The 14,535-nt window shown below is 35.9% G+C and overlaps 2 long non-coding RNA genes across 2 annotated transcripts in view; one reads left to right on the top strand and one right to left on the bottom strand.

Annotated features, from left to right (window-relative positions):
- Nucleotides 1–1,174: 1,174 nt before the first annotated feature.
- The window catches only part of LOC115278322, a 51,315-nt gene continuing 37,954 nt past the window's right edge, over nt 1,175–14,535 (top strand). Inside the window, exons 1-2 of the long non-coding RNA XR_003902805.1 lie at nt 1,175–1,261; nt 1,363–1,402. This is a non-coding gene — a long non-coding RNA (uncharacterized LOC115278322). The remainder of the gene's footprint in view (nt 1,262–1,362; nt 1,403–14,535) is intronic.
- Nucleotides 4,289–14,281, bottom strand: LOC115278321. Its single transcript, XR_003902804.1, has 2 exons — nt 14,017–14,281; nt 4,289–4,397 (listed from the first exon to the last, which is right to left on the bottom strand). It is a non-coding gene; the product is annotated as an uncharacterized LOC115278321 (long non-coding RNA).

Here is a 14,535-nt window from a genome sequence, read left to right as displayed (position 1 = left end):
CACAAGAGCGGAGGGAGCCACAAGTACTGCAGTGGATCCAGAAGCTGGGCTTGAGGAAATTCACTGAGAGCCTGGTCCCTAGGAACCCGTCTGGGGGCCAAGGAGCCATCTGGGGCTGTTGGAGCCTTCCAGTGCCCTGATACGCTGGGGGCCTGCAATTACGGGCTCTCTGGAAGCCTGGAACTGAGGAAGCCACCAAAGCCAAGGACTGGATTCGCAGGACCCACGGAAAGCCTGGTGCTGAGGAGGCCGCCTAGGGCCCAGGTGGGCTCCTCTCCAGCCTGTGCGAGGGTGGGCTGGGCCTCCCTTCAAGGCGTGCTCTGGGAGCCTGGAGGTGAGGAAGTCACTTGAAGCCCCTGGAGCCCTCGGGGGCAGCTGGAGCTGTCAGGCATGGGGCCTGGGTTTGCAGAAGTGTAGTGGAAGTTCGGTGCTGGGGGACCTGCCTGGAGCCAGCAGACAGCAAGAAGGGGCAGGGCTGGATTCCTGGGAGCCCACTGAGAGTCTGGGGTCGCGGACGCCTGCCGTAAAGTGCGGGGAAGACCGTTAGTGCCTTGTGCCGTAAGGCACGCAGAGAGCCGGGAGCCTGGCGCCCAGGACGCGATCACGGCTGCGCGGCGGCTGGGGCACCGTGGTGGGTGGGGCCTGACGCAGGGAGGCCCGCGCGCAGCCGCCGCCGCGGGAAGCCACCTCCGCCAGCCGGAATTGCCGGCTAACTGGGCGACCCGCTTTGGGGTCTGCCCTCACACGCGCACACTCACTTCTCTGTCCTGCCTGTTCCGCGGAGAGACACAGACACCAACCCAGACCACTGAAGCCGAATAAACGGCATCTTTATTACCAGCCAGGACCGCACAGAGTTAACACAGAACTCTCTAAATGTGCGCCGGCGCCCCAGGACTTAGGGCTTTTTATAATCAGCAAGCGGGCAGGACAGGGGCAGAATTGGGCGGTTATTGTAAAAAGGCTACAAAGTGATAAAGAGGGCACCCCTCCTCCTGGTATGTAGGACATTTGTTAGTTTGAGGGCACGGTTTAGGATTGTAGGGGAGTTGCAAGGGAATAGCCATTATCTCAAGGACAAAGTACTCAAACTGTGTCATAAACAACCTGTAGCACCGGACAGTAACCCTTGACCTTTTTTTTTTTTTCTGTTTTTTCCTTGCACCTGAGGATAGTTAAGTAGCCCTCCAAGTGCAGACCCAGAAGGTAAACTCTGGGTCAAGATGGAAGGACTGAAGCTAAACTCATGTATAACTTTGCCGTGAGTGCCTAGGGCTGCCAGGTCCTGGAGGAGGGAGGAGGGGATGTGCATCTTACTTTCCTACCTGCTCAGCGTGTCCTCTTTCCTTTCTGTTCCTCCAGGTGCTGTAATTCCACACTTGAATCCTTGGCTCCTGTGAAGGTACAGTTCTATCGAAGGGCATTTTCAGTTTTAGCCAAGTTACCTTGACATAAATGTGGGCATACTAGTCATTTATTATTTAGTTAATCTTTATGTTTGTGATATTTGTGTATAATATCACTTTCTCATTTTCCTCATTTTTGCTAAAACTTTTTTCTTCATCAATCTCATAAAACGTTTGAGAATTAAATTGGGTTATTTAAAGCAACTTTTTGCTTGGTTCTGTGTATTTTTAATTAATTCAACCTTTTAGTCTTATTTTATTCTGTCTAGTTTCTTTGGATTTATTTTGTTTTTCTTAACCCAAGATTTAAAATGTGCCACTTAATTATGGTCTCTTAAGTTGGTCCTATTCAACCCCTACTTGTAAACTTGTGTCTTCTTCTCCATCTAAGTAGGAATTTCAGCCACAAGCATCTGAATTCATTAGATTCATTACAGTTACATTCCTAACTGTAAACCAATTATCTGCATTCTTCCCACTCCACATCCCAATCCCATGATGCAGTATTTTGGACATGAACGCTGGGGTATTTTCTTTGAAAGGAACACAAGAAAATATTAACAAGTATTTTTTTTCCATTTGCGGAAGCCTCTAGTGTTAGTATAGCACTATATAGTATAGTGTTAAGTGAACATCATAGCTTTTATTTATTTTAAATTAAGGATAAGTGTTTGAAGTTACCAATTACATTTTGTGCATCTACTGATAAATGATTTTAATTGATTTATGATTATAATCAGTTGGGTATTAAACTACAGGCCTTTTGTTTCCTAAAAAAGATGTTATCTGAACGTATTGCAATCTTCTAGTCGGATTGCTAATATTTACTTTGTTATTCCTCTTCATTTGTAAGGGAGACCTAAGTTTCTCTTGCAACTCAAGCATGACATATCTTTTTTTTTTGTTTAATTTGTTATTGTCTTTAATGAAAATAAGTCTGTATTTTCACCCTCCCATTTTTAAATATGAAAATTTAGTACACTATCACATTTCCTCCACTTCACACTCTCAGTTATTTTGCTGATTAAGTTGGGTACATAGATTCATGTGATGATAATAAAAATGATAACAATGGGACAGCAATGAGAGATGATATTTTTATATTACAAGTAACTTTTCTCTATATAATTTTCTAATAGTTAAATTAATTTCTATAAAAATAACCTCATATTATACAAATTTATTTCTCAAATATGCAGCATCTTTCAGAACTGTGTTTTATTCTAATTTTTCATGTCTTTATTTTTCTTTCTCCCTCTAAAATGACTTGCCATCTCTGTTTCTATGACCAAAACACTAAAGCCAAACTACTTTTGGTTGCCTCAGGTCAAGATTCAGTATGGGTTCAGGCAACTGTAGCCAGAAGGCAAGAGCCCTAGTCAAAATTGTGCAGGCCTAAGAGTTGAGAGAAGAATGAAATCCATTCACCTTGTTGATCAATTTATATACAGTAACACTGTCTGCCCATTGGAAAAGATAGCTGTTTCTACAATAGCACTGTCTTCTTGCCAAGGGTGCACCTATGGACTGGGTTCTTCTAGAGTGATACCTTAACCTATCTGAACAAAGTGTGGGGCTGGGGATGTGTCATTGTCTTTAGGATAATAACAGATTTTTTCTTTTCTCATAATTGAAGGGAGAAAAAGAGAATTTCCCAGAAAAATAAGGAAGGTACCTTTTAGACAAATACGTATATATAGATGTTCCCCTTAGTGTGTATTCTGGTTTGTATTGGTATTTTATTTGCAAATCTTATTAAAAAATACTTTATATTGCATAACTTTATTATGTTTAAGCCATGTAGGAATATTTTTATTCTATGAATAGTATTATCAGATCATTTACTTTATTTAGAGCTTCTAACTCATACCTTTTCAGTGATCATTTCTTTTGCTTATAATAAGAGAGGTCTGTCTGTGTTTAATCAGTATTGATTATTGACATGGATGCTTTTCAAAGATGAGTAATTACTGTTCAAATTTTTCTGGCTCAAAAAAATGAGAAGAGAAAATCATCATGTTGCTATCGATATACTTTTCAACAGTTTGACCTAGGGGAGCTAGATGCAGCCTGGTTAAAAATTAAAAGTCTTAAATGTTTTGCCTCTAATGATCTTTTTCATGTTTGAACAGCATATTAAGACAGTACTCTTACCCCATTTACTAACAGGAATGAATATTGTCATTAAAGGTTGCAGTGGTCTCACTTTCCATATTTGGCTCTCCGTAGCAAATGCAGCTAGAAATGAACATCATGGGAAGATTCAATACAACTGAGATTTCTTCTCATCTAATGAGATTAAAGCTAGTCTTTACCAACATCCTTTGTGTCTCTGAAACATAAACTATCAGTACATGGGTCTGGAGTCTTTGATTATTCATTCATTAATTCATTCTATTCATATTTATTTAGCTCCTCTATCTATTCCAAGTAGTATTTTAGGAAATGAATATATAGATATATAGATATGTATATATAATAGAAAGCAAAAGAAACATTATTATAGAAGTCCACTGTCTGGTTGATGAAACAAGAATTAAACATATAATTAACCAACAAACAGGGGCGCTTAGGTGGCTTAGTGGGTTAAGTGCCTGTCTCTTGGATTCAGCCAGGGTCATGATCTCACAGTTTGTGAGTTTGAGCCCTGCATCGGACTCTTTGCTGGCAGTGCAGAGCCTGCTTGGAATCCTCTCTCTCCTCTCTCTCCATCTCCTGTGCTCTCTCTGTCTCTTTGTCTCTCAGAATAAATAAATAAACTTAAAAATAACCCACAAGATTAAAAACAGACAAACAAAAAACCCCAACAAACATATCAAGTGAAATTGTGAAAAGTTTAAGAATTAGAAGAATGAAGTGTTAAATAATAGACACAATGGGAGTCCTCAGAAAGCTTCTTTACTGACTAAATTTCTATTTCTAGAAATAAGATTAGTAAGAGTGTTCCATCTCTTTCCTCTTCAAATGTCCAAGTCTTTATAAACAGACTTCCTGCAAAAGAAATATAAATAAGATATGTTAATTTTAATGTTGCCTCATTCTCAAAATCATACAAGAAGAAAGGGTAGAAAACTTAGCAAAAGAGGTTAAATTTTTAGTGTCTCTAATTACCCTCGTCAAGGTATAGTGGGGAGGGGAATTGAAATTATTTTGATAGCCTTGGCATCCCTAAGAACACTGGCTTGTTACTTGTCCATTTAGAAGAAAAATTACTTCCCTGCATGTCTTGAGGTTACAACCATTTGGCATTACCCCGTGCACACTCTGTTATCAAAGGCTGTTTTAAATAGATGGTCAGTTGGACCTTTCAGACTACTTAGTTAGAGTGGTCTTAATGGCCAAAAGGCATGCCCAGACATTAAGGGACTAGACTAGCTAGGCTCAAGTCATTTAGTATTTCTATACAAATATATTCCTAATTATAACTTTTTTTTTCAATTTTATCCACAGTTGTGGTGCTGAAAGTCAAAGCTTATTGTTATAATTAAGTTGCTCAAGTTGGTTTTAGATCTAAGTCCTTAGATTATTTAGGGTCCTGTTGAATTTGAAATGTTATTGAGGGGCTGGAGATACTAAAAGGATTATTTCAGGAACTTCCACCAAGATTTCAGCTGTGTCCTTATGGATAACAAGAACTCAGTCTTGAAAAGATACAGAAGAGAAAATATTCTGCACAAAGTGTATGTTAAGTGAGAAGGCCCTGTTAACAAAAACAATTTGGCACTCACTATTTACTTCCCTTTCTTCTAAACTTGTCATATAAATTCAGTGTCTCATTAACTGAGTATCCTTGTTTTGTCTTTAGTTTTCTTCAGAGTTGATACAGAATTGGATCCTATATTTATGTTTTTTAGTGTTGCCATGAGAATTTTGAAGATGGAGAATTAAATACTTGTGTTTACATACGCATTATGCTTGTGCTTACATTTTTAGGTAGAAGCAGAATTCCCTCTCCTAATGTTAGGCTGTAGAGGCAACCAAATAGCATAAAACCTGTGCTTTTCTTCCAAAAAAATAGCAAGCACTAAGGACATGGAATATTATTTGGTCTTATGTGTTCACTATGGTGTTTAAAGTTCTGAGACTATAGAGATGGGCCTTTTTCGTCAAAGTGCTTTTAATACAGGCTTGGAGCTGCTTGCATTGGAAAGGGGTCAGGTTACTTTCACTCTTACTTTTCGAGGCCTCCTTACAAAGGCCAACTTTCCTAAAAGGCTGTTTTTCTTGAACTGACCCTTTATCACCATCAGAATGGAAAGTGGGTGTGGGCTTATTAAAAAGGAACTAAGAAAGTTGTCATTTAAATTTTTGCTGTACTGGACTTTAGTCTGGCATCCAAATTAAGACTTCCACTTTGTTGAGCCCAAATCACAAGACAATTAATTTGGTTCATAAAGCTAAATTATTATAATAAGCAAAAGCAGGTCATTGTCCATTCTTGTTCTCTGTAGATACATTTCTTTAGGGTTGTTGGTAGCAGTGGGTGTGGCTTGATAGCCAGGTAAAGGAGAAACTGGATGCATCAAGATTAATCAATTTAGGGATGTCCCCCAAATTAATTGTTATCAATCCCCTCGAAGCTGAGTTAAAACTATTTATTTATATATCTCCCTATGTTTGTACTGTGTGTTCCTCACCCTTCCTCCCAATTTAGTTATCCATCATATTACCTCTGTACTCTTCCCTTTAAAGTTATTATCCATTTCACATCTGTAAATATTCTTTTCTATTTGAATCACTCCAAGATAACTCATCTCGTATCCTTCTTGATCACTGAGTTGGTCACATTTTCTCACATGTAAAAATTTCAAATGATGTAAGAGTTGCAGTCATGATTTTTATTTTCCTTTTGGTAGGCTAGGTAAAACAGCAGTGTAGACAGTTCACTTGAGACATACTAAACATATTCGGATACTTGCGAGGAACCAAACTATACCTGAACAACTCTTTCCAGTGAACTGTGTTGGATTGGACGGCGTGATTTGATTTGGGGATTAGGGTGAAGGTTCAAGGGTGGCTCAACATAGTCTGTCTGACTTTACCTGGTTCTGTACTGGGTCTTGAATCTAATTTCTTAAACTCAAATACTACTCTCCTTATCCTTGTGATTAATTGTTCTATTCATTTATTTGTCAAGGGTAAGGGTAGACATGAATGAGTGTTTTCCAGTCAAATACTATATTATATCCTCCTAATGTAAGTCAGATTTATAATATCATTGTTCTTGCAACCAAACTAAATTTGTTTTTCCTGGAATATTTTATGGGATACCTTGCTATGTTTCCTCTTATTTTCTATATCAGAATAATTTTTCTTAACTGCTCTATTAAAATTTTATCTATTCTTAAAGGTATACCTAAAATTATACCTCCTCTATCAAAATATCTTAGAGTTGTAAACATTTTATTATAAAGATATCATATTTACATAATCTATTATGCTTAGGCAAAAAGCATGACACAATTTTGAATACCCATTTTTCTATGGATTTAATAATATTTCTAGATTTGTAAAGCTTTTTTGCAACTTGTTAGTTGTAAATAACTTTGTAGTTGCTTTATTTTCCTATACCAAATTTTAAGTTCCTTTAGGTATTTATGAAATCTTTACATACCATACATTATGTGCCAAAGTGAAGCAACAGAGAAACCTAAGGCAAAAAGTTAAATAATTTACGTAAAGTCACAACATCAGTTAGTGGCAGATTTGGGGATTTGAGTCCAGGAGCCCAGCTCCAAAACCTGTGTCCTTAGATATACATCATTTATATTCCCTCTCCAATAACAGCTTACTCATCTTTGAGTTCCCGAAACTCACCCATCAATGGCTATAATTGAAATGGATGGAATTCAGTGTTAAAAAAATTAATTTGTTAATAATGATTAACCTTTATTAGAGACTCAATCTTTAATATATCATGAACAGATACCCCATATTATGAATGATCAGTATAGCATATTATAATATTAAATGACTCCTTTAAGAGAATTTGTAGTTGATATAAATAGTGTAATTATGTTATATCTATTTTTTTCAGAATGCAGTAATCCAATTGGCTTGTGGCAAATGCCGTTAATATATTTTAGTTAATTTGCTGGAACAAAATTTCAAAACATGACAGAAAAGAGGGATATTGGTTATAACTCAGAGATTGTCTAATATTTAGCTTTATAATAAAAAATTAATAAAAATTATGTGCTGACACTAAATAAAAAGGGAAAGGAAAGTGAAGTCTTAAAGAAGAGCATCATTAAGGGGGCCTGGCTGGCTCGGTTGGTAAAGCATGCAACTCTTGAACTTGAGGTCATGAGTTCAAGCCCCACATTGGAGGTAGAGTTTACTTAAGAAAAAAATAAAAACTCCTTACATAAAAAAAGAAAGCATCATTAATCAAATTTAATATAGCTAATCATTGACTTACCATTGTCAACTTCCAGAAACAAGAAGTGAAAAAATATATAGATAAATGAAGAAACACTTCCTTTGGAAAATAATTATGTAAAAGAATTTAACAATAACTAAATATAATTATTTTTTGCATCTTTTTAAATTTTTTTATGTTTTTTATTTATTTTTGAGAGACAGAGACAGTGGAAGCAGGGGAGGGTCAGAGAGAAGAGACACAGAATCTGAAGCAGGCTCCAGACTCTGAGCTAGCTGTCACCAAAGAGCCTGATGCGGGGCTCGAACCCACGAACAGTGAGATCATGACCTGAGCTGAAGCCGGACGCTTAACCGACTGAGCCACCCAGGCACGCCTCTTAATTCTTTTATTACTGTTTTAATGTTTATTTTTGAGAAACAGAGAGAGAGAGAGAGAGAGAAAGTGTGAACCGGGGAGGGACAGAAAAAGAGGGAGACCCAGAATCTGAAGCAGGTTCCAGGCTCTGAGCTGTCAGCACAGAGCCTGACATGGGGCTCAAACTCAGGAACCTTGAGATCATGACCTGAGCTGAGGTCTGACACTCAGCCCACTGAGCCACCCAGGTGTCTTGATAGCTCTTAATTCTTAAAGCTCATTCAGTTGAATGCATTTGCTCCAACCTAAAACTAGAGCTGAAAACTTACATGTAAATGCCCAGTGACCCATGATCACTTATAATTCTAATCATCCACAGCTGAATTTAACTTCCTTTCCACAAAATCATTAATCTTGTCCTCTCCCCCATAACTCTAGGCATCTACCATGTATCCAGTTATGCACCATAGAAACCTAATGATCAGTCCAAATTTCTATTTTTTATTCACCCTCATTTGATTTTTTACCAAGTCTTGTAGAATTTTCCAGTGTTCTTTTCTTATTTATCTCACCACTTAGTTCAACCTCTATTTATCTGTCATCTGAATCTCTCTAATCTATTCTTAAATCTATTACTTTTTCACTCTTAAAATGATCTTTTAGGTTGCAATCAGATTCATCTTTCTTAAATAAAATATGACTATTATCCCTTTGTTTAAAAATTCTCAGGTTCTCTCCAACCACTAAAGGGAAATGTGTAATCTCATTGTCTGTAGTAAAGGCCCTTGATGAAGTGACCTCAGATACTTCTCATTCAGCATTTGCCACTCTATATCCTGCACTTTAAACTGTGGTTCCCAGCACATACCATGCTGTTTTATAGGTTCATGATTTATTCACAGTTTTTTTTTTAATTGAAAAAAAAATCTCTGTCTTCATCTGGTTAATTCCCCTCAGCCTTTTATATTAGTTGTCAACTGTTATTTTCACCAGAAAAATCTTTCCTGAACAATAATGGCTAGAATAATTATTCCTTCCACTTATCTTGAAGCATCTTGGATGTATATATAGCATAACATTTCCCAAATTTAATGAATTTACTTTCTCTTTAAAAAAATTTAAATAATGTTGTCTTGCCCACTAAATTACATGCCCCTCAAAAACCAAATAATATCCCTTTAGAGACAGGACTTTGGACAGTGTCTGCCTATAACTGATATACAATAAATACTGGTTGAGCTTAGAGATAATTGCATACTTCTGTTTATCTATATGAACAGGAAATTCTACTTGGACCTATTTTGTAGTTTAATAAAAACCAAAATTTTAATGAAGATTATCATATCATTGCTATACAGATAAAGGTTTGTGATGTGTATTTTAGAAAAAGATTATGAGGACAGCAAGCTGCACGTGATAGAATTACAAAATACATAAAGTTTATCTTTAAATATCAAGAAATAAGTACTCTTTGTATATATGATATATATTATATACTACACTACATATATGTAGACTATATATGCATATATAATATGTAGACTATATATGCATATATAATATATGCAAACACTTATTGAAAACAGAGTATGTATTTTTAACAAGAAGGAAAATAAAAGGACAGAATTTATCATGTGAGAAAGAAAATGCAGCAAAGTTTATTATTTCTCAAATATAGCACCTCAGGCCAGAGTCACATGGAGAAAATTTGTGTTAAATATAATATTTTAACTATAGATATTCAACTTCACAGCTTTCGTTTTTTTGAGATCTTAGATAAGTTACTTTTTAAGAGATATACTCCTTCCCTAAGGATAGGAAGTTGAATTCTTTAAAACTCTAGCTGACTCTATTAAAATTTGAAAAAATGTATTAAAGCATATTTAATTTTTCTCTTGCTGTGAAGAAAAAATTCCACGCCTGAAGGTCACTTACAAACCAAATATTCACATGACCCATCTAACTAACCACTGAGGATTCTGTCTTAATATAAATGACCACCTTAAACCATAAATTGGTGTTTTTCAGAGGGATACTGAAAAATAAATAGTTCTAAAATTGTCAGCAGCTGACAACCAGAGAAGTGATTCTGTAATTTAGTGAGAAACTAAAAAGATCAAAATCATGTTTCTGGCTTTTAACAGGTCTTTGGCTGCTGCGCAGAACCTGCTAATAGCGTCTAAGGAGGGAAGGAGAAAGTAGAGGTCTTAAGGCCCACTTTACCCTATTGGGGAAACGGATATGCCTGTTCTTTAGTCTGCTGTGTCTCCTAAGAACAGAAGACTTGTTCTGATATAATTAATCAGAATAATTCAGACGTATCACCATGCTGTATGTAGAACAAGTAGTTTAGCTGCTAATAATTACAGGTGTTTTCTTTGCCTAACTCTTTATGCAGAAGCACAACACAATTGACACATGTACTCTAGAAATGTCATATTCTGGATTCAGAGGAATTAATCATCTATGAGACTTTTACCTGTTTTTCTTACTTTGGCTTATTTGGTCAGTATGTCTCCTGCATCTATTGGGTACCATAGAATAAACTCTTTTGTACATTTCTGTATATTCATATATATTCCAATATCCCAATGGTCCTTACTTGGTTTTAGATTTTTGACTAGATTTCTAATCATGTTACATGACAATTATGTAAGAAAGTACTTTTTTTAAAATCTTTTTTGATCTAAAAAAGACCATGTGGTTAGTTAGCATAGAAACTACCAGTACTGAAGAAAAAAGCTTAATAGTGGATCTTTTAAGAGCCGCGGGATTTTTATGTATTCACATAAATATACACACTCTCCTCCCAAGGACCTGGGTATTTGTCAGTATTTGGTGGCCTTTCCCAAAGATCATAATAAATAATCGTAGTTGTAAACCTTTGTCGGTCATGTATCTCAGCAAAAGGGATGCTCACTCCCTTGTAGTTCTGTTCTTAAAGTCTCAACAACAAGCCACAGAAACACTGCAAATGCTGCTGATTTTTATTTTGCTTTAATTGTTATTATTTTTCATTTTACATTGACAGCTATTCTCTCCCAGGGACACTTATTGCTCAACGTGTCCCATTTCCTTTAACTTACTTTCCTTTAGTGTTTTTTTTTTTTTATTCGAAGCCTCTTCTAAATTGGTAATACTGCATACACTATTAGGAACTCATTTCAAACAGTAGTCATTAAAGTTTTCTTTTCCCTAATGGTTGAGTTTTCCCTCGATATAAATTAATATTTTAGAGGCATAAAATATAACTCCTAAAATATAAGACAGTGGAGTCAAATGTTGACAGAAATTTTTGGCTTCATAATTAGAGGGGGAAAGTATAGTTTTACAGTGAGAGTTTTATGTAAATATTAAAATGAATTTTACAGATTCATCAGTAAGTTTACATATTGCTGACCTCACAGTGTTTATTCACAATGTTGTTAATTGGTGTTTTCCCAAAAGTTAGGTATATATCAATCACTTATCAACTGAGTCATATTTTAAAAGGGACCTTATCACTTAAGAACATTATGCCATTCTCTTTTAAAACAAAAAACACCTCTAGACAGGATTTCTTTAAAAAAAAAAAAAAGGCTATGTACTTAAAAAAAAAACAGATTAACCAAAAAAAAGGGACACCTGGGTGGCTCAGATGATTAGGTGTTCAACTTCTGCTCGGGTCATGATCTCATAGTTCACAAGTTTAAGCCCTGTGTCAGGCTCTGTGCTGACAGCTTTGAGACTGGAACCTGCTTCAGATTCTGTGTCTCCCTCTCTCTCTGCCCCTCCCTGACTCATGCTCTGTCTATGTCCCTCCCTCTCTCTCTCAAAAGTGGATAAACATTAAAAAAAAAATTAAGGGTACTTGGGTGGTTTAGTCAGTTAAGCATCAGACTTCAGCTCAGGTCATGATCTCACAGATTGTAGGTTTGAGCCCCACATGGGGCTCTGACAGCTTGGAACCTGGAGCCTGCTTCTGATTCTCTGTCTCCCTCTCTCTATGCCCCTCCCCCACTTACACTCAGTTTGTCTCTCAAAAATAAAGAGTAAACATTAAAAAATTAATAAATAAAATTTACAATAGGTTTTATATATTGTTAAGGATATTTGTATTCTATATACATTTGCTCAAAACAGGGCACAATAATATCATCTTAACTATAATTATGTGTAGTATTGCTGTGACATTCAAGAAAAACTTATTGGTAAACATAGAGGATAGTAACACTGAATTGATTTATAAGTCACTGTAATAACAAACTTGCAAAAGCAGTCTGTGCAATTTCCAGACCTCTGTTTCATAGCTCTAGAATGAAATGAGGGGGAAAAGAAAGAGAAGGAAAAAAAGAAAAAGAAAATTGAACTATTGTTAGCTTAACCGTAACCCAAGCAAAACTGCACCTGCCATTACACATATCAAATATATTTTTTACGTAAATGCTTCATTTTAGGAAGGGGTAATTATCATTTTTGTTATTGCTGTTATTGTTGCTGTTTTGGTTTGTGTATTCACGAAGTTGATCAGTCAATTCTTAGGTAAAGTGCACTTCTATTTATATCAAAATAAGAGAAAATGTTGTTCTCTCTTGGAATATCCTTTTCTCTTATTTCTGAGTTTTATTTGGGGTCCTGTACTTTCTCAGGAACTCAGAGCCCTAATAAGTTCAACCCCACCTCTTATAGACATTAGTTTCATTCAATACCTTAGATGTTTTTCTTGGTTTGTTTGTTTCAATTGTTGTTTAATTTGCTAGGACCAGATAAACTCATTTACTTTATGAAAATACAGCTCCTTGACAATAAAGCTGCCCTTGTCAGCATTCAGGAATTCAGAGAAACTGGTATTTTCTTCTTCCACATGGAAGGCTAGAGCTGACTGGTGTTAGATATTTTCCTTACTCCATGTCACTTACTCTTTGATAATCTCTCTTCAGGTTAGCCTTTGATGAACTGGTTTCTCCCGGGAGCAGACCATGTTAAAAAGAACAGTATGCTATGTTGTGTTTCCAAATAGTACCTTTAATCCTGTCCTAGTAGGATGCACAAGGGGATATATTTCTTTTTTATATTTACTGTGAGAACATGATCAGATGCAGGAGCTAAATCTCACAAAATTGTGCAGGACCCCTTGTCTGACTTTTTCTCTCATGGAATTTTTAACTCAAGAGTTTTCCACACTGAGCCTTTTGCAATCACAGTGCAAGCTTTCCTACTCTAGTACTTAAGTCTCTGCTCCAATAAGCCATGACTCCCTGTATTCACCTGTTTGTCTCCCCAACCTTAGAGTAATGGCTTGCCCTGTTTTCTTACTTCTTTTATGGGTCTAAAAGGAGTTATTGGTTTTCCAGTCTGTTCATCATTTTATTTATTAATAAGAATGGAGTGATGACTTCCTAGCTCCTTACATGCAAAAACAAGTGTCCAGGTGTATTTGCCTCTGAAATCTAGGATGATATTAATTAACTTAATCAACTTATAGCAGAATATTTGGGGTATTATTTGCAACTATTTCAGATTTATAGTGTATTTTGCAGCTCAAAAACCATTTGCTGTGTATATATGCCTACATAATAAGAATCTGACAAAGTTCCTACAATTTATCTAGCTTTTTCATTAGGCTGTTTCATTGTATCTTTAATTATTTCAGCTCATTATTGTTCATCATAAGACAAAATGCTCTTGAGTAATATCTAACAAATAGGTACATCCATGTATATATTATATCACTTGCTTTCTGAAATTTTACTATTTATATTTATTTTTAAAACTAAAAGAAAATTGCACTCAAACTTGCTTTAGATGTACATGTCTAGATGTTTTCTGGACTGACTTTTATAACAATAATCTTTAAAAAACGTCATCGAGTTAGAAAGCAGATGAAATTACCTTGTGATTTATACGATCTGTTCTGGGTCATCCATCCCTTAGAGAGGTGTTTGTGTTTGCATCATAGGCCGTGTTATTTGGGATTTCCCAGGTAGTGGTAAAACGGAAAGAAGGAATTCAGTTGAGTGCTCATGTTTAATCTTGGGAAGGTAGCATATTTTTAACAGCACTTCAAGGTTGTCATTTTAGTCGTTTATCTTACTGATAAAATAATCATCCAAAACATATTTTGAAAAGCATCTTAACAAACCTTGATTACCATCTAATGTGAGTTACTTTGATTTAATACAAGCATTCTGGTTTTTCCTAAGTATGCCATTATGTGGTACAAAACATATATGTCATAATAGAAATTTACATCCGGAAGGAGGTCGGCTTTTTGTTCTAGGTGAAATTACATGCTTGACAATACATAAAGCATTGATATTGAGAACAGCCATTTCTTTATTTAAATTGTTCTACTAGGGCTTGTGTTACTTGTTTCTAACTTGTAATAAGATTAGATTAAAATCAGAATTA

Source organism: Suricata suricatta, chromosome 14 (assembly GCF_006229205.1).
Source record: "Suricata suricatta isolate VVHF042 chromosome 14, meerkat_22Aug2017_6uvM2_HiC, whole genome shotgun sequence".
Lineage (NCBI taxonomy): Eukaryota > Metazoa > Chordata > Mammalia > Carnivora > Herpestidae > Suricata > Suricata suricatta.
The sequence above is the reverse complement of the archived record's forward strand: the minus strand, read 5'-3'. Positions and strand labels throughout refer to the sequence as shown.